Source organism: Lagopus leucura, unplaced genomic scaffold, assembly GCF_019238085.1.
Source record: "Lagopus leucura isolate 7727_CA_CO unplaced genomic scaffold, USGS_WTPT01 Super-Scaffold_100009, whole genome shotgun sequence".
Classification (NCBI taxonomy): Eukaryota; Metazoa; Chordata; class Aves; order Galliformes; family Phasianidae; genus Lagopus; species Lagopus leucura.
The window spans coordinates 3,623,828-3,641,730 of record NW_024962266.1 but is presented as its reverse complement, the minus strand read 5'-3'; the positions used below and the strand labels follow the sequence as shown (position 1 = coordinate 3,641,730).

Sequence of the window (17,903 nt, the reverse complement as noted above, 5' to 3'; positions counted from 1 at the left end):
AGCTCATTGCTAATTAGGGAGGGTGCGTACTTTCTTCCCCTGTCAAACAATTGGGCTGCTTGTGGGGCAGCCTGTGGGCATTACTTGGATCTGGAGCCAACCGTGCCCCAAACAGCGATGTATTTAGGAGTTAGATACCTGATGAGATGCTTTGTGGCACCGCACAAGGGGGTACCACTGCACTCAGCTTGTTCTTCCAGCATCCTCCTCCCAGCTGCACTTAGTGCGTGTCCCACTGGGCTCAGCAGGGCCGTGATTTTTGGAGCTGTTATTTATTAGATGAAGTGCTGGGTGATGACCTTGTCTCTGTTCCTTCAGCTCCCGGTGCCACCCGCCATGCAGCTGGTTGTCTGGGGTCACTTACTGATCTGCTGTACGAAGCAAGCTTTCATTGCTTGCTCGAGTGTCACTAGGACATGAATATTAACAAAGCTCAGGTATCCCGTGGTGCTGGCTGTCACTGTGGGCCACCGAGGGCTCGTTTGGAGCTGCTTTGCTCTGCAGGGAACTCTGTGATGGAGCTGTAATCAAGTGTTTGTGACCTCTGCTCCAAAGCACCGTTCAGGACTTTGGAACATGGGGATGTTTGTGATGCTGCTGGTTGATCAGGCGATACACGTTGTTTATGGAAAAGCACCTTGGAAATCATGGAATATTCCAATTTGGAAGGGACTCACAAGGATCACAGAGTCCAATTTTGGCTCTCCTGGAGCCCTGGGCTGGGAGCAGCTGTGTGGGGACAGGCACAACACACCAGCTATAGCAGTGCCTCTTGTACCCATGATGCTGAGGGACCTATGCTGTTCTTGGAGATCCTAAGTACTGAATACATCATCCTGAGGCTGTGAATTACTGTTGGAGAGCTGAAAAAAGCAAAACTACAAAAAAAGTTAGAAGTCTCTGACAGCATAGGGTAAAAGCATCACCTTTCTTGATGTGTCTGTCATGAGCAGAGATCGTATCTGGTGGTGAGATGAAGAGAAGTTGTGTGCTGGCTGGTGTTAATTACAAAGAGAAAAACACATGAAAATCAAGTGAAATTGAATCCCACTGCATCTGCTATTCCCAGAGTGGAAGGCCTCAGTGCATCTCATTAGTTTAAAACCCCTGATGGTGAGAGCTCGGCTTCCAACAGGAGATTGATGTGACATTGAGATCAGGGAGAGGATTAGCTGCCCGCCTGTGAACTTGTCCAAAGGAGTTTAACATGTAAATGTTTCGGCAACGTGGCTCCCAGTGAGAAGGCATGCCCGTTAATTAAGGCCCCTGGGATTGCATGGTTGCAATGAGGGAGGGATGAGCTCTGTGCATGCAGAAAGGCCTGCTGCTGTTTTCTCTGTGGTAGAGCCCTTCTGACTGAGAGCTTTGCATGGGTGGGTGAGCTCTGCTGGTCACTGGGATGATCTGCTGTAGGGCAAGGTGAGCACTGTGGGTGTTGGGTTGGGACTGCACCTACCAGTCATGCAAGAGAGATTGGGATCCTCCTCCATCCTTAGCATCGTGTCTCTACTTCTTACCTCCCTGCTCTCAAGCCCTGCTTAAAACAAACAGACCTTCAGGTATTTCGTGGGAGGAGAGGCTCCAAGAGGAGAGCTTGCATCCTGCTGCGGTGCCTTGCAGCTTCCTCATGAGGATGAACCAGATTAGGATGCAGCAGTCTGGAAAAGATGGAGTGGTGAGAGACCTACACAGTTCTAAGCAGTGCTGAGGAGGTGATTAGGAAGCAATAGTTTGTTGTTTCCTGCAGTGCAAGGAGCTGGGGCTGCCTGCTGAAAACTTCAGTCTCCATGCGGGTTTGGAGCAATGTGGGTTTGAACTGAACTGCATCACAGAGCTGTGTGTGTTTGGGAGAAGTAACTCAGCTGTTGCAACTTGTTGTCCCAGGATGTGAGGAGACCAGAAATATAATGAGCCTTTAAAAGGGAATTTGATTATGTCGTGGCAGGTAATACTTGTCAGGGGACCTGAACGTGGCCCCAAGGGGTGGGTGACCCAATGCTCTGCAGGAAGACCCTCTTCTTGGGAGGCTGCGATCGAAACAGCCCTTTCAGCTCAAGCTGAAGAAGTGTTCCTTGGTGCAGACGCTTATGTTTCTTCTTGTACCCATGCCTGCCTTGCAGAAGTTGCAGCTGCGTGTGGGTTGCTTGGTGACAGTTCTTCTGGGCAGGGCAGGGAATTAAACAGTAAGTAGGATTAATAAAAACGTATCAAAATATGTAAACATATGCATCAAGTCTCTTTGAAAATGAAGGAGCAGTTAATAAGTATTTGCAATCAACGTTCCTACGTGGAAGCCTTCTCTGAAAGCAGCTCTGAGACTGCTCAAACAACCCATCTCTTTCCATCATTTTAACAGCCTGTTTTCTCGAGGCAGATGAAATGATTTGCCTGAAGAGCTGTCTCCCCTCCTCCCCACATATGACAGGCTGTATCAGACAGGTGTCTGTCTCCTGGCTGTGTCCTGAGATGGCTCCTGGGCCTGGTGGTACCTGGAATCATAGTTACAGCATTGTTTGAGTTGGAAGTGAGCATTAGTGGCCATCTGGTCCCACTCCCTGCACTGAACAGGGAAACTCAGCTCCATCAGAGCTCAGAGCCCATCCACCCTGATCTTGATGTCTGTAGGGATGGGGCACTACCGTGTCTCTGTTCCAGTGCCTCACCATCCTGAGTTCCTGCTCTGGGCAGCTGTGGGTCACAGTGAGTAGCCAGATCATGCCTTCTATTTATTTCCATGGAAACTACAGTAGATAAGAAGAGCACAACAACATGTAGTGGGATATTGGTGGAATGTTTCAACCTCTACTGCTGTTGCACTATGATCTGCCTCTGACATCGTGAGCTGGCAAAATAAAATAGAAGGCATCACTTTTGGAGCAGCCATCGTACAAGCTTGTTCTTCTCTGGGTTGTGGGTCCTGAAGCACTGCATCCAGGACATGTGGGCACCATCTAGATATGGTAAGGTAGGATGGCAGGTGATGAGCAAAATGTTCTGTTTCTGGGGCTTACACCTCCATAATTCCTGCAGGGATTTCAGTGCTCAGGTGATGTTGCTACTTTGCCTTTCCCCAAGGCTACAGGAGCTGGGAACCACACAGCTTATAGTGCTTCCCTGGTCCCTGCAGTTGTTCCCTGCCCCTCTCTCTGAGGGTGTGTTTGAGTTCAGCTTTGTGGGATAACGGATGGGACTGTCAGGCCTGTTGTCCCAACAACCCAAGAAGATAAATTGTCCAATGTATGCAGCAACCTTTGCCGGTCCCTCACCCCAGAAGGAAGCAGCCCCATGACAGATGGGCTGACAAGCAGCACTGACACAACTGGGGCAGTGTGGATGTCAGAGGGTGAGAACCACATCTCTCTTCTTTCCACTTGGCACCCCAGAGCCTCTGGGCCAGGCAGCTGTTGCTTATCACCACCTCCCTTGGTTATTGATGGAAGCTGGCAGCATGAGAGCCCTGTCTATGAGAAAGACACTAGTCATGGTCCCAACATTGCACTGCAGAGCTGCCATCTGTCCTCTGGATGCTGGTAATGGATCTGAGTGCATCAGTGCTAACTTTCTGGCTAGACTTGACTCTGCTTCTCTATCTTATTTTCCAGAAGGGAAGATCCTAGACTGGCTCTTCAGGATCTGGATCCTGGGCTGTCCCTTCATCTTCTGTTCTGCTGAGGAGCAAGTAATGCTGGGATGGATGGTTACAAGTTTTGGCACATGCTGCCCAGGAAGGTGGAGGGGTCACCATTCCTGGAGGTGTTGAAGAACCATGGAGTGGAGATGTGGTCAGTGTTGGAGATGGGCTGGGGTTGGGCTTGGTGATCTGAGAGGTCTTTTCCAATAGTCCAATGATTCTAAGATGCCTCATCTAGAGCAGTTTGGAGAGACTGTGCAAATAACAGCACAACTTTCTCCTTTTGTCAATATGTGAGGAAAGTTTGGCAAGGCCACAGCAAGGTGAATCTTGTGAGCATCCTAGAGCTGTGAGCTATGAGCCAGCCTTACTATGAAAGTCCATTAGCCACGAGCAAAACTGCTCCTGGGCTCAGCATTCAGCACCTGTTATGGGCTGAATTAGTCCTTAATTTCTATCCCTGACAGTTAAAATGACTCAGACATTTCTTCCCAAGACTGGGTATTGCTTCTGACTGCATCCCTTGCAGCCATGGCTCTACTGACAATTAAATTGTTCTCAGAAACCTGGTGACCATTGTGTCTGCAGGTCAAGGTAGGCTGCTGCTCTCACATGAGCCGTGCTATGTGGCCAGAAGAGGAGCTCTGCTGTAGAAAGCAAAAGATGAGATGCATTTGTGGACTCAATGGCTGCAGGTTTAACAAGATCAATACCACCTCTGCAAAAGATTACATGGTATACTAGGCAGCAAATAGACCACTTCTGCTGGATTTGGAAGCCATTTATAGAGCCTATTAGGGATGGTAAGGTAGAAGGGACGTATCTGGAGTAAATTGCACAGATGCAGTAACTCACTCTCATGTTAAGGGTTTTGCAGTCTATTAAATAATGGAACTAAAGGCAAAATAAATGAGATTTCTTTTTCTGTAAGAAGCTTTACCACCAGCAGAATGATAGGGCCAGGCTGTTGCACTATTCTGGCTCCCACTGCTCACATTAGGAGGGCTAAACCTAATGCAAATTTGGTGCTTTGGCACTGGCTGAAGACTGAAGCTTTACCCTCACAGAAAGAATTGTAGCATCACAGAATGGCTGCCTTGGAAGGGACCTCAAAGACCATCCAGCTCCAATTCCCTGCTCCAGGCTGGTTACCAACCACTAATTCAGGCACCAGATCAGGCTGCCCATGCATGCTACATGGCTAGTGCTCATGTTTGCCCACGGTGAGCAGGCAGGAGCTGAGAACTGCTTTTGAGAGCAGGCTCTCTGAGCTCAGGCTGCTCCATTGGGCTCGTTTGAGCTGCCCTTGTGCCTTCATCACCTCCTGCGGTGTGCCCTCTGAATAATTAGCTCTAATAATGCATGAGCAATAGCCTGCCTGGTCACCATGCCCGCATGGCAGGGTGCTCTGCTTCTGTCATTCCTCCCATTCTCTGTCCAGTCTTATTTGAAATATCCTGCAGGATGAATTATGGTGCTCTGAGAGAATCTGCAAAATAGGATCACAGGCCAATTGAATCCATCTGCAAAGTATAGGAGCACAATATATCACCCTACAGATGGATTATATATATATATATATATATATATTTTTTTTCCCACTCCCTTCTTTATTTTAAGGGGTTCTTGAACCTAAAAAGAACAGCAGATACAAGCTGCATGATGTAATGAACTGAGTGCTGCCTGCAGGTGAGCTGTGTAGGAGGGATGGTGATGCTGAGATGTCCATAGGGAGGCAATGGGCAGCAATGGGTTAGGGAAGCAAGGCAGGGCTTCACACCTTGGCACTGCCCAGCCTGCTCCCTCCTGCAGCAGAATGGTGCTGTGTGAGTCTCTGGGAGGATGTCACAGGGCCCAGCATTCGTGTGCTGAGAGAGACAGGAGCTGGCAATGTTTACCAGCAGCGGCAGGCTTTAGGGACAGACTTCTTTGCACTCCAGGTGGATGGAGGTTGGCCTTGTGCTGCTTCCCAAGCCTCCCTTGTCCTCGGGCTGGGATGCTCCAGTCATTACCCAAGGGGGAAGGGAAATGAGTTAAACCCATCTTCAGACACGTTTGTATTGATTCTGTCACTTTCTTGCTGCTTGCTGACAGGTGATGGATGGCTCATAATGCGACCGGCACAGTACATTACGTTTCCCATCCAGGGACTCCTAAATCATTTCAAATTTTCAAATTCCCTAATCAATATTTTATCAGTAGCAGAAGAAAGCGGAACGGGCCCATTTCTCAAGACGGAGGGGAGTGAGCGTGTGTGTATGCGTGCCTGCACATGGATGTGAGTTTGTGTATTTGTAATAGCAACTAAAGCATCACTAGCACAGTGATTACAGTACCTGCAGCTGTAAAAATAAATGCAGAAGTAGGACTGGGAGTGGTGTTTACATTCTGGTGACTACAGGATGAAACAAATTAAGGACTCAAGCGTTTGGTGTTAATGTATGGGGCTATGGCCTTCTTCCTCTTGGCCTGTGCTCTACCCTTTTCTCTCTGTTGTTATATGAAGAGGGCAGCTGCTCTCACCTGTCTATTTGCTGGAGCTGGAGTTAGATTTTGGGTTGTGCTGCCCAAGGTGCTCCCTTCCCCAGAGGCACCATGCGCTATGGGATGCAGACCTTGAGTCCTTGCTCAGCCATTACAGTGCTGCATGTAGGAATAACCCATTTCTTGTTCTGAACCACAGAATCATGGGGTTGGAAGGGACCTCTGGAGATCTCCCAGTCCAATCCTGCTGCTAAAGCAGGTCCCTACAGTAGGTCACATAGGAAAGCGCCCAGTTGGAGCTTGAATGTCACCAGAGAAGAAGACTCCATCACCTTTCTGGGCAACCTGTTCCACTGCTGTCCCATCTCACAGTAAAGAAGTCTGAGGACTGGCCTCATCAGCAGGAATCCTATGGAATGGATCCCATCAGTGAGCAGGGAGAATGATCTGGACCAGCAACAGCCAACAGAACCCCTCAGTGTTCATCCTCCAGAAGTCAGTGCTGCTCCTGCCTCTTTCAACCTTACAAGTGGTAAAACCCCATTTTTTCATACCTACAGAAAAAAAAACACCTAGTTGAACTAGGGACAGATGGCTTTGCTGTGCCAGTGGGTGGTCCTGCAGCTATTTGGGGTTGGATGCAAAAGGGCTGGGGGGGCTCTGCTGGGAGTACTGGGGTCAGCTCATGAGGGAATGGGATCATAGAATCATTGGAGTTGGAAGAGACCTTAAAGGCCATCTTGAGTTCTCCTGCTGTGTCCGGGACTAAGCTAGATGCTGATAAGCAAAGAGCTGTTTTTCCCTACCATTCACTTCTACCAAGCCAGAAATAGCCTGCCCGAGTTAGCTCGCATAGCAGCATTTCTCATTCAAAAGTTAATAAGCTTTGAAATTGGATTTTAATCAAGTAATCTTTGATCCTAGGCACTAGAGCTCCATTAGGAGGGTCCAGTAAACCAAGTTTCATCTCTCTCTCTCATGTTGTTTCTTTATTTTTTTTTTCCTCAGTCTTGCAGAGATGTTTTAGCATTTGAAGAGCTGCGTGTTGTAGGATTTCTGTTGTCCCTGCTCTTATGATCTCATCCCATCCCGTAGATGAATGGAAAAACTGATTTGGCTAACGTCTTCTTTCCCAAAGTTTGAAGCCTGTAAGTATTTTTTAACAGCTTCGCTTCTTTTGGGAAAAGTGCCAGAGCTCTTGGAATCCAGCTCTTTGCTAGCAATCAGTGAGGGGGGGACAGGGGGCAGAAGATGTGCTGTGGCTCTCAACGCGTTACCTGCCTCATAAAAAGAGTACAATGAATTCTGTGTCCAATTGCAGAGCAGCTGGGGTTGGAGGGAGCTCATCTTTTCTGACCTTCCTGCTCACAGTTGGGTCAGATGGAGCTGGCTGCCTGGGACCACAAAAGCATTGGGCTCTCCTCAGGGAGAGAGACTTTGAGTACCTCAAAGGATGGGTGCTCCATCCATCAAGTGTTCAAGGAGTTCTTATATTTAAACAAAATTTCTTGTGTTTAATTTGGACTGCTGAGATAGGTCTGGCTCCCTTGTCTTTGCTCCCTCTTCCCTGTGCATGCAGTTGCGCTTGCCCACATTCAGGGCTTTCTCTTCATGAGATTCCCATCTGCCCATCTCTCCAGCCTGCTGAGGTCCCTGCAAAGGGCAGCACAACCATCTGCTCTGCTGGCCGTTCCTCCCTGCCTTGTATCTTCTGCGAACTTACAGACAGTATGCTGTGTCTGGTCATCTGAGTCACTGGTGAAGTTCATTAAGGGACCTTTCCTATCCTTTTCACAAATTTTGGCAGGCAGCAAAGGAAGTTATAGCTGGACTTTGGGGTTATGTAGTTGCACTACCACTCAAGGGATGGATTTGGTTCAGACCTCTCCAAGTTGTTATTTAGAAGCCTCATAAATCTGCACAAGGACTCCTGTCTTGGTTTACCCTCTGAAGACTTTTCTCTTGATCAGATGGAGTGGAGCTTGGTTTTATTTTTCGAAGCTATATTTAGATTCTGGTGCACAGGCACCCGTTTCCTGCCGAAATACTAACTTAGTGAGCTCTCCAAGGACCAAACACAGTTCCTTCCTGGGCTCATGTAATGATCAAATCAGACGGGGGAGGTTTCTTTCAGTAGCAGAATAACCACGCAGAGCCCCTGCACAGCTTTCCTGTAGTAGTCTTGTTATCCCACGAGTCGTCATTTGCTCAGGGTCAGGGCTCTAATGAGCATCTCAGCCCAGAGCCTGCTGGGAGAGGCTGTAAAGGATCTGTGGTGGGCTTGCCAGAGGTGGTTTGGGTAGGATGGCATGTTGGCAGGCCAGGTGTGCCGTCTGTGAGCCGTGCACTCTGCTCTCCCTACTTCTGTTGTCTGTCACTGAGGACATTGCACTTGCGTCGCCTTGGGCTGTGAACACCTGACTGCACGCTTATCCCCTTTCTTCTGGGGAAGAAGTATGTTTGCCTTTCCGTACACTTTACAACCCCAAATACCTGCATCTGGTATTAAACTACCCTGATGGCCAGCTTTTGCCATTTCCAGTACTTCTCGGGGCTGCTGAGCCCTGTGCTGGTACTTGCTGGGAACATGAGCTGTCACATGCTGGCTCTACGGGACCGTGCAGTCTGTGCCAGGCTGACAGCACCTTGAAGGAAAGCTGGTCTGCTGCACAAGACTGACCCTGCAGAGTGCAGGGTGCTTAGGGTGAGCCAGCACCACCTGCAAGGGATGCTTCCAGCCAGCCAGTCACATGAGAAATTAAAACTGACATTAATCTAGTGGATGCCAGGCCAACACAGTTGGCAGAGCTGATCATACCATGTTTTGGAAAGGGACATCAGTCCTTTCTTGTGTTAACAGAGCAAGCAATCTCTCTCTCATGGCATTTAGTGATCAAATATTTTGCAAAGCTATTTGGAGAGGTTACCCAATCCCATAACTGAGCAGCAAGAAATGTAGTGTGGCTAAACAGCATTGTCCAGCTTAAGTCCTCTTCCAGGCTGTGTGCAAGGTGTGAACGAGCTGTCAGCAGCTTGCTGGGTGCTAAGGCTAGACTCTGCTGTGGAGGGTGAGAATTTGGTTTTAGTCTTTCCAGGGCTTCCCATTATGTTTTAAGGTCTGGTTACTGCCACGGCTGTGTGTCTCTCAGAGTGTCTGTCTCTCTTGACCCCATCAGTGGCGGTGAAACATGGAGCCAAGTTTCCAACACCTCTTCTGGAAACCATCCCATGCTGTGACAATTTTCTGTTTGGATGAGAAACAGACATAGCATGAAATAACTAGGAGCATTTGCCATGGAGAAACTCTTCCCATTCCATCCCTATATCCTCTTCTCCAACTGCTTAGCATCTTTCATAGGATCACAGAATCACTGAGGTTGGAAAGGCCACTAAGATCCCCAAGTCCAACCTAACAACCATGCTCATGTCCCTCAGTGCTACATCTCAGTTCTGTACATCAGTTCTGTAGCACCTCCAGGGACTGTGATCCCACCACCTCCTTGGGCAGCCCATTCCCTGGAGATGCCCTCACTGGATATGCTTGCATGAAAAACACACTGGCTGTGAGAGAGACTGAAGCTGGGGCATGAGGCATGAGTTCAGGATAGAGCAGATCCAGCTTTGAGTCCCTGCTATGCTAGATTCAGGGAAAACAGCTTTTTCTCCTCACTCACAGGCTGGGGAACCTCTGATCTGTGCAGTCGTTCCCCAAGCTCACAAAACTTCACAAATATATCTTCCTGAGAAAGGTTGCTGGTGTTGAAATAGCATTTTAACTGTCTTTTTCATGGTTGTGCTGTATTGTGACAGGTTTGGAAATGATTATGGGGACTGGTAGGAGGATGCTATAGAAATGCTATATGCCGTGATTGTGCGGGCCTAGGCAGGGGGAGGAGGAAGGATGGAAAGCTGTTGTAAAACCATTGCTCCAAGGGGAGAAGAGAGTGTTTGCCTGGAGCTGTTCCCAAGGGCTGATGCCCAGTGCACAGGCATCTATCAGTCTGTCTTCTGGTGTGGCCAGTGATGGACCACTTGGCAGATCTGACTGTACCTGGAAGAGCAGACTGAGGGCCTGCTGGGGACAGGCATTGTCCTTTCCTTATTCCCTATGACTCTTTTTAATGAGGGTAGAATTTGTTCTCTATATACAAGGACCATACCCTGGGCCTACTTGTGTTGGGGTGGCAGTCCTGCTTGGACTTGCATACTGCTCAGGAGTGCTGCTGGGGGAGCTGTAAAGTTCACCTGTCTGTCTTCTCCCTGTACCAGCAGTGACATCAACAAGCCAGCCTGCAGCAAGGGATGCAAATGGCTTCACCTGGAGGTAACTGTTCCCAGGCGATGATCCCCAAGGACTGCTTTGCAGAGCCCTGCCAGAGCTTCAGGCAGACACGGGCTTGCTTGGATTTCAGCGCTGAGCTGGTCGGTGCCAAAGCCCATTTGCATCACTGTGAAAAATGGTAAAATTATCGTTAGGTGTTCACTAAAATACTCTAAATTTTGCAGAACATGAGGCATGAGTCAGGCATTGAGACCTGCATCCAGAGGAGGAACAGAGCGGGAAGAGGCGGCAGGAGTGCTTATGAAATATTTTGTTTCACTGGCAAGAGGACAAGAAATAATTGGGCCCTAAATCAAGGAAATGGGAGAAAAGGAACAGCAAATCAAGGGAAATGGTGGAAAATTAGGTCTTAGAGTAGAGAAATGTGTACACATGATCACCTGGTAGTTCTGGCAAAGATATATGCCTATAAATCTCCTTTTTTAACCTTTTCTCTGCTGCTTCAAGGGGATTAGCATCAGATGTGCTCATCCTGTCCATCTTTTCTAGATGTGACTGGCAGTGCACCCCAAGGGCTGTGGGCAGCCTGGGGAGCAGGAACCCCATTGCATAGACCCTCCCTGGGTGTGCAGAGGAGTAGAACCATAGAATTGAGTAGAAAGGGACTCTTAAAGGCCATCTGGTCCCACTGCCTGCACTGAGCAGGGGCACCCACAGCTCCATCAGTGCTCAGAGCCCATCCAGCCTGACCTTGGCTGTCTGCAGGGATGGGGCACCACCACCTCTCTGGGCAGCCTGTGCCACACTGCCCTTATTGTTAGACAGCTTCTTCCTTCTATCCAGTCTAAATCTCCTTCCTTTAGTTTGAACCCATTTCCCCTTGTCTTATCACAACAGGACCTGCTAAGCTGTGTGTCTCCTTTCTAATAGCAAGTCCGTGCCATCTCAACCCTGGAGACCCAGGGCAATCCAGGATGCCCAGCAGGCTGCTCCAGCCCCAAGCCTGTCATCCTGCATTTAAACAACCCCCTGACTCCCCTCACTCCCCTTCAAGTCCCTGGCTTATTTTTCTTATAGAAAGAATGAAATATAAAAATAAAGCTTTGTGTTTGCTTTTCCAAGCCCTCCCTCCCACTGCACGGTGCGCATTAGCTCCCCGAATGCTCGAGTCAGACATGGCCTCTGGTTAAAAACAGCAACCACCCTCGTGCCTCGCCTGTTTCCCAGGAGCTGGCAGCCAGACAATAACACTGATGGGATCGTCTTCATCAGAACATGTCAGCCCCTCTGTGAAATTTAAGTAACTTCAATTGGGAGGCAGAAAATGATAAAGAAAAAAAAAAAAAAAAAGCGCTAGGGAGAAGAAGCAGGGAGATGGGGAGATCAGAAGAGAGCTGCTGCAGGAGCCGCCCGTGCTGGGACAGTGGGTGTGGGCAGGTAGGAGCTGCTGCTCCTGGATCAGAGGTGATGCGAGTTGTGCTGCTGATTTGTTTTGTGGTTTTTGTTTTGCTGGAAGAGCCGACCCTGTCTTTCTGAACCGTTCGGATATCTGGAGGCGAAAGTGCTCTGTAGAGTGAGGTATTAAATTATTCTGCTGAAAACAAAAGTCTTGGCTGAGCATTGCTCTGAAGTCACTGGCTTTGGCTACGTGACTGCGTGTGGCTGAAGAATTCTATTAGGTAGATGGAAGTGTTGTCTCCTTCCATGATATTGAAGCATTATGGGAGTTTCCAGAGGTGCCTAATGCAGTCTGATCCAGGAAAGCCTTCTTCCTGGTGTTGTCTGGCTGTGGGTCCGTCCTGGTGGGATGCTGGTGTCTGTGCGGTGTGAAGGGCACAGATAGAGAAGAGGGGTGGGCTGGGGTGGTGTTCCATGGCCCCAGGGTGTGTAATACCATCACAGATCCCTTTCTGTGGTCTGTACATTAGACTTGTACAGTTACCATAGCTCCAAAGATTGTGGTGGAGCTGAAATGGGTGCCAGCAGCAGACGAGGGGATGGGCAGCTGTCTGAGCCCATTAAACAGAAGATCAGGGCTGAGACAGTGCTGAGTGGTTGCCATCTCCAGCTGAAGAAGCCCAGGAGATATCAGGCAGAGCTTGTCATCTTCTGCTTTTCTGTTTCTGTAAACCTGGAAGGTGCTGGAAGCTGCTGCAGTAGAGAGGATGAGCAGGCATGACGGTTGCTTTTTCTGCACGCTCTCACGTCGTTTCAGTCACTGCTTGTTTGCTTGCCGTTGTTGTGGCTGTGTTTTTTTTTTCCTTCCCCTGACTTCATTTCTAACATAAAAAGTTATTTAGCCTGAAAGTGCACGGGAGCTCATTGTGCAGGGAGCTGCAGCACAAAGGGTTCCAGAAGCAATCATGTTTCCTCTCACCAGCACAAGCCATGCGACCAGATGATTCAGAAGCACAACATCTGCAAGTCTTGAAAGGAGTTCTGCTCCATTTGACTGAGAGCAAGGAGAAGGAGGAGGGAGAAGGGGGATGGAGAAGCTCTTTTGGTGCCTGGTACTGGGGATGCGGCTAATTGCTGCGTCACCACTGCATCCCACTTATGCCATGCCCAGGGGTGCCTGAGTTTGTGGTGGGTGCAGGGGTGAGCAACCCATGACCGTTCGTTCTTTCCCTTTGGCCTTGGGAACCCAAGTACGTCCAAGCCCACAGGCCAACCTCCCTTGGGATGCTTTGGGTTTGCATGCACATTTCCTTGCTCCTTGGGTGCTGTTGGAATGGAGCACTGCACCAAGTGGGAGAGGAGGAGGAGGCGTTTGAGAAAATGGCAGGGACAAACAGCTTTAAAAAAAGGCCTATTTTCGGAGCGCCGTTTCTCATAACCTTTATCGTCTCCGCTTTGCTTGCCTTCACAGCCTCCTGCTTTGATTTCCCGTTCACAGTTGTTATTCTGGCAGCCCCTGGAAGAAAGGAGGTTGTGAGGGTTAAAGAACAGCTGTGGGAACGTAATTAATGCTTTGCAACTGTTCTGAAGGCCTTTAGCACCTTGCCGTGACCCAGCCGGTAACATCTGTGCATTGGCAGCAGCCAAGCCATAAAATTTCCCCCCTCCAAGTCCCATACAAAGCAACTGTCATCTGCCTGAGGCACGCAATCAGGGCACAAACTTAACAAATCTGTAGAAAGGCTGCAGTGCAGATGGCAGCTTGTTGGGTGCTGGGGTTGGTCAGAGGCTCCCAGCTGCTGGTCCATGTATGTGTCCAATGCAGGAGGTGGAAGAGACCCTCTCTTGCAGGGATCTGATGGTTGAGATGGGATGTATCCAAATCTGAGAGTGGCACCAGCCCCTTAGCTCACTCAAGTTGGATGACTCTGGGCTGAAAGCAGTGCCCACAGTGTCCGGAGCTGTTGGGATGACTTCAGCATGGCTGTCCCCAATCCCACAGGATGCTCAGAGCGTCCCTGTTTGGGGACGTGTTTCATCAAGGTCTGTCTTTTGCAGTGCTTTTCCCATTTTATGGCTAAAGGGCACCTTCAGGGCCTGCCACCCTCATTTTTATGTAAGTTGTAATTCAGAGTAAAGGAGGCACGAAAGTGCCTCCAATTCTCAGGAGCTCCAGCTAGAGTTTTCTTTCAGTCCCAGAACGCGAGGCACAGCTGGCGCTGCCTTGGTGACCAAAGAGAGGATGAACGAAAACACTTTCTGTTTTTTAAAGATTGCCTTTTTCTTCTGCCCTATCTCCATTTCCCCCCCCTGTTTCTCCAAAGCCAGCCCCCTGAGCTCCCAGCCTTCAAAGCCCATCATGCACAGCTGGAGGGGAGTGAACCTGCCAAGGGCAAGCATTCGTCCTTTGCTCTTTTTGGTTTTCTGAGAGGCCTGTGACTGTGCTGAATGCCAAGCAGCCCTGACCTTCACCCAACTGGGGCTCCCAGCTGCTACAGCGTTCTGCAGCATCCCTGCCTGATAGGAATTCAGCCTGGTGCTTCCCACCTGCAAGTTTTATCTGACAAATGGGTCTCATTTCTGATTCTAGTCTCCTTTTGATGGACCAGACCGTCTGCTACCTGGGAGAGGTTCATAGATCTGAAAGGCCGGAAGGAAGCATTACATTTCTTCTCCTTTGCCTCCTATTAAGAGTGTGCCAGAGACGCTAATCCCACATTTGAATTTCAGCCAGGTAGCTGGAAGGGATGGCTCAGCAACCTGCTCTGATGGACTACCCAGTGCTGCTTCTCTTCACGTCTTCCCGTGTTTCTCTTGCCTTTGGGCAGGAGGGAGGGGTCGTTGATGAGAAGAGCTTCCTCTAAAGCAATCTCTTTCTTCACAAGTCAGATGAAGATGTTTTTCTGCATTTCTGATGAAATTTCTTCCCTTCAGAAGAAAATGTGGTTGGTTTTGCAATCGGCTCCCTCCCGGTAATGAAAGTGGTGGGGCAACAGGGGGGTGGCAGCAGGAGAATTAGGGCTCACACTCTGACGGCAGTACATGATAACATCTCAGGTACCTTTACTCGTGCAGCTTAAGCCACGTAAGTGGGTAAGACATGATGTCCCCATAGGCCAGCTGTGCCTTGCAAGCTGTATGGCCTCTCAGCATCTTGGACACCTCTGCAATGCACCCCTGCTATTGCACTGCTACACCACTCTCCTCTGAAGAGGGATATGGATTACTGACCTGCTGAGATGCAGCTTGGCTGCGCCTACATTCCTCATCCTGAATTATTTTTTCTTTGGTTGACATTTGCAAGTAGGTGTCTTTTTTTTCCTTCTTTTTTATTCCTGGTAGTCGTGTCTTAGAGTCCTAATTCCTGAGCAGCACCTCTTGCTGGTGCATCCTGAGCAACTGTTTGTTGCAAACAGTTTATTTCAGGGGACAAGAGGCAGGAACAGGACGTGACTATGGTTCGGGTGTTGAAATACAAACTTCTTTTTTCTCATGTTCAGTGCAGTTTCAGGCATGTCCAAGTCCTGCTGGATGCAAAACAGTCAGCAGGTTGGTGGAGGCTGCATGGCAGTGAGAAGCAGAGTCTAACCATAGAAGGAAGGCTGAGTTGGCTCTGAAGGTTGGAGAAATGGGGTGCAGGCGAGAACAGGGCGGCGGATAGATAAGTTACACAAAGCAGATTGCCATGGCTTCTTTTCTTGCTCTTAGCCCCCTCAACTCCAACACAGTGATTTTTAGGAGAAAATGAGTGCCAAGACTATATAGGGAACAGCCACCAACTCCCAAGTGTTCTGTGAGGCAACTGCTCTTTTCTCCTGGGACCATTCTGTGCACATGGCACATGTCCTGGGCAAATTCCTGTGCACTCATTTGATGATGGAGGCCTTCAAATCTCTATGCTTGAAGGAGACACTATTTCACATCCCCACCACAATTTCTTCTCGTATGGAAAAACCCCCACGTTCACAGGCAGCTCTCCTGAAGCAAGGCAGCGTTACATCCCTCCTATTAGCAGCGCTTCCAGAGGCTCTGCAGCTCCTGCTGACGTGAGCAGAGCTGCTCAGCAAACAAGATGTGAGAGGTCTCCGAAGAGCACAGCCCTCTGTTTGATTTTTGCTAATCGGGTGCTGTAGTGCCAGGCCTGGGGAAACAAATCAGTGAGGGCCCATCTGCTGAGTGCTGGATGGGGTTGCGTGCATGCTTGTTGGCATGGCAGAGAACGTGGAGATGTGGCACTGAGAGAAATGGTTCATGGGCATGGTGGGAATGGTTTGGTAGTTGGACTTGGAGATCTCAGTGGTCTTTTCCAGTGTTAATGATTATGTGATTCTACGCTGACGCTGGAGAAAGGAGGTGCCACCTGGCTGTGTTTGGGCTGTCACCTGGAAGTCAGACGTGTGTGTGTTACCTGCAGGTGGGAGGAGGGAGAGCCAGGGTTATGGGATAATATGGTACAGAGCAGTCAAGTAATTTAATTCTTAAATCTCGTCTCCCTCAGGCTAATCTCCTCTGAGCCTCTCTTTGCTCAGGTCAACTGCTTTTAATTAGCAAGCTTCATTGATCGGGGTGGGAGCGGGAGCTGCTGTCCAGACCTTTTTAACCTGGAATCTTTTCTTCCTTGCAGAAGGGATGGTGCTACTTGCAGAGGGACCCGCAGGGACACCGTGGGATTACTGGTAGGAGGATGGCGTGGGGCTGCCCACAGCACATCTCCTCTGGCACTGCCTGGGCAGGGAACCCTGCAGTTCAGCACAACCCAGCTCCCACCACCACATCAGCCTCTTGCAGTGGCTCACTCTGAGCTGTCGCTAATGAGGATGGTGCTCATCATGTGATCGCGCCTTTGGGCAAGGGCGGTGGTGCTGCTAATTGGCTTCTCTGGCTGCGGTTTCCTTAGGAAACAAGGTTAAAGCAACTCAGCTCAAAAATGTACCTCCCGGAGGAAGGCACTTCAATATTTCTTCCCCTGTAAATGGAAACAGCTCTATGCCTGACGCCAGCTCCTTTCTATCACCAGGTGGAACCAAAGGATGTAGGTGCATCTCTGCTATGTTCTCTCTTGGTGTGTTGGTCCTGTGGCCCAGCCCTGGATCAACACATTTTCTATCTAATGTATTTGACCATCAGAGTTACGAAAATTCTGAAATGAAGTTCTCCCATATAAATCAAATAGAAAGGAAGTGGCTTTGTATCAAACCACTGAATTAATATAATTATCGTATCGATTAAATCATCAAACAAACCTGCAGCTCCTCTATCAGATTCACTGTGCCTGGTTCACGCTCCCTGAAGCACAGACCACTATGCCAACCGTTCCCTTTGCATTCCAGGCAGAGAATGGAGGCTGCAGTGATCTCTGGCCGCATCTCACACACAGAGCAGGCCTCCAATGCCCATTACAGCTGTCAGCCGAAATTATATGTATTTGGGGAAGAGGTGATCTCTCACATACCCGCTCCGATGTGAGTCACTGAGCCTGAGCTGGCATTACACAGCTTGATGCGTTCCAAATTACAGAAGGAAAGTGCTGTCGAGTCATGGCCTGTTGGGGCTGAATGTGGCATGGGGGCACGTGCACCTCCCCTGCAGGCAAAGGGCTGCGTGGAGATGGGGAGGGGCGAGAAGTGATGGCCTCAAGTTGTGCCAGGGGAGGCTCAGGCTGAGTATTAGGAAACATTTGTTCTCCAAAAGAGTGGCAATGCAGTGGCACAGGCTGCCCAGGGAAGTAGTGGGGTGACTGTGCCTGGAGATACTGAGGAACAATGGAGATGTGGCACTGAGGGATGTGAGCATGGTAGGGGTGGGTTGGAGTTGGACTTGGTGATCTGAGAGGTCTTCTCCAACCTTAACGATTCTATGATTCTATGATCTCTCACCCAAAGGACTCTCCTTGAACATTCACCCCCTCTGCTCTTGTGCCTGCTCCTGCTCTCACTGCTCTGCAGCTCTGGGGTAAGGGAGTATTTTCCACCTAAAAAATGCAGCTGTAAGATGTGGTCTTGACTTTAAAGCAGGGTCGGAGTCAGGCAGGCAGCCAGCCAAGAGCTGGGCGTGATTATTCAGAGGATTATGATCAGTGAGTCTACATCCATTGACCTGCAGGACTCC

General features: G+C 49.4%; 1 long non-coding RNA gene across 1 annotated transcript; it reads left to right on the top strand.

Annotated features, from left to right (window-relative positions):
• Positions 1 to 6,178: 6,178 nt before the first annotated feature.
• Positions 6,179 to 17,184, top strand: LOC122181428. Its single transcript, XR_006179431.1, has 3 exons — positions 6,179 to 6,647; positions 7,124 to 7,263; positions 16,420 to 17,184. It is a non-coding gene; the product is annotated as an uncharacterized LOC122181428 (long non-coding RNA).
• The last annotated feature ends 719 nt before the right edge of the window (positions 17,185 to 17,903 follow it).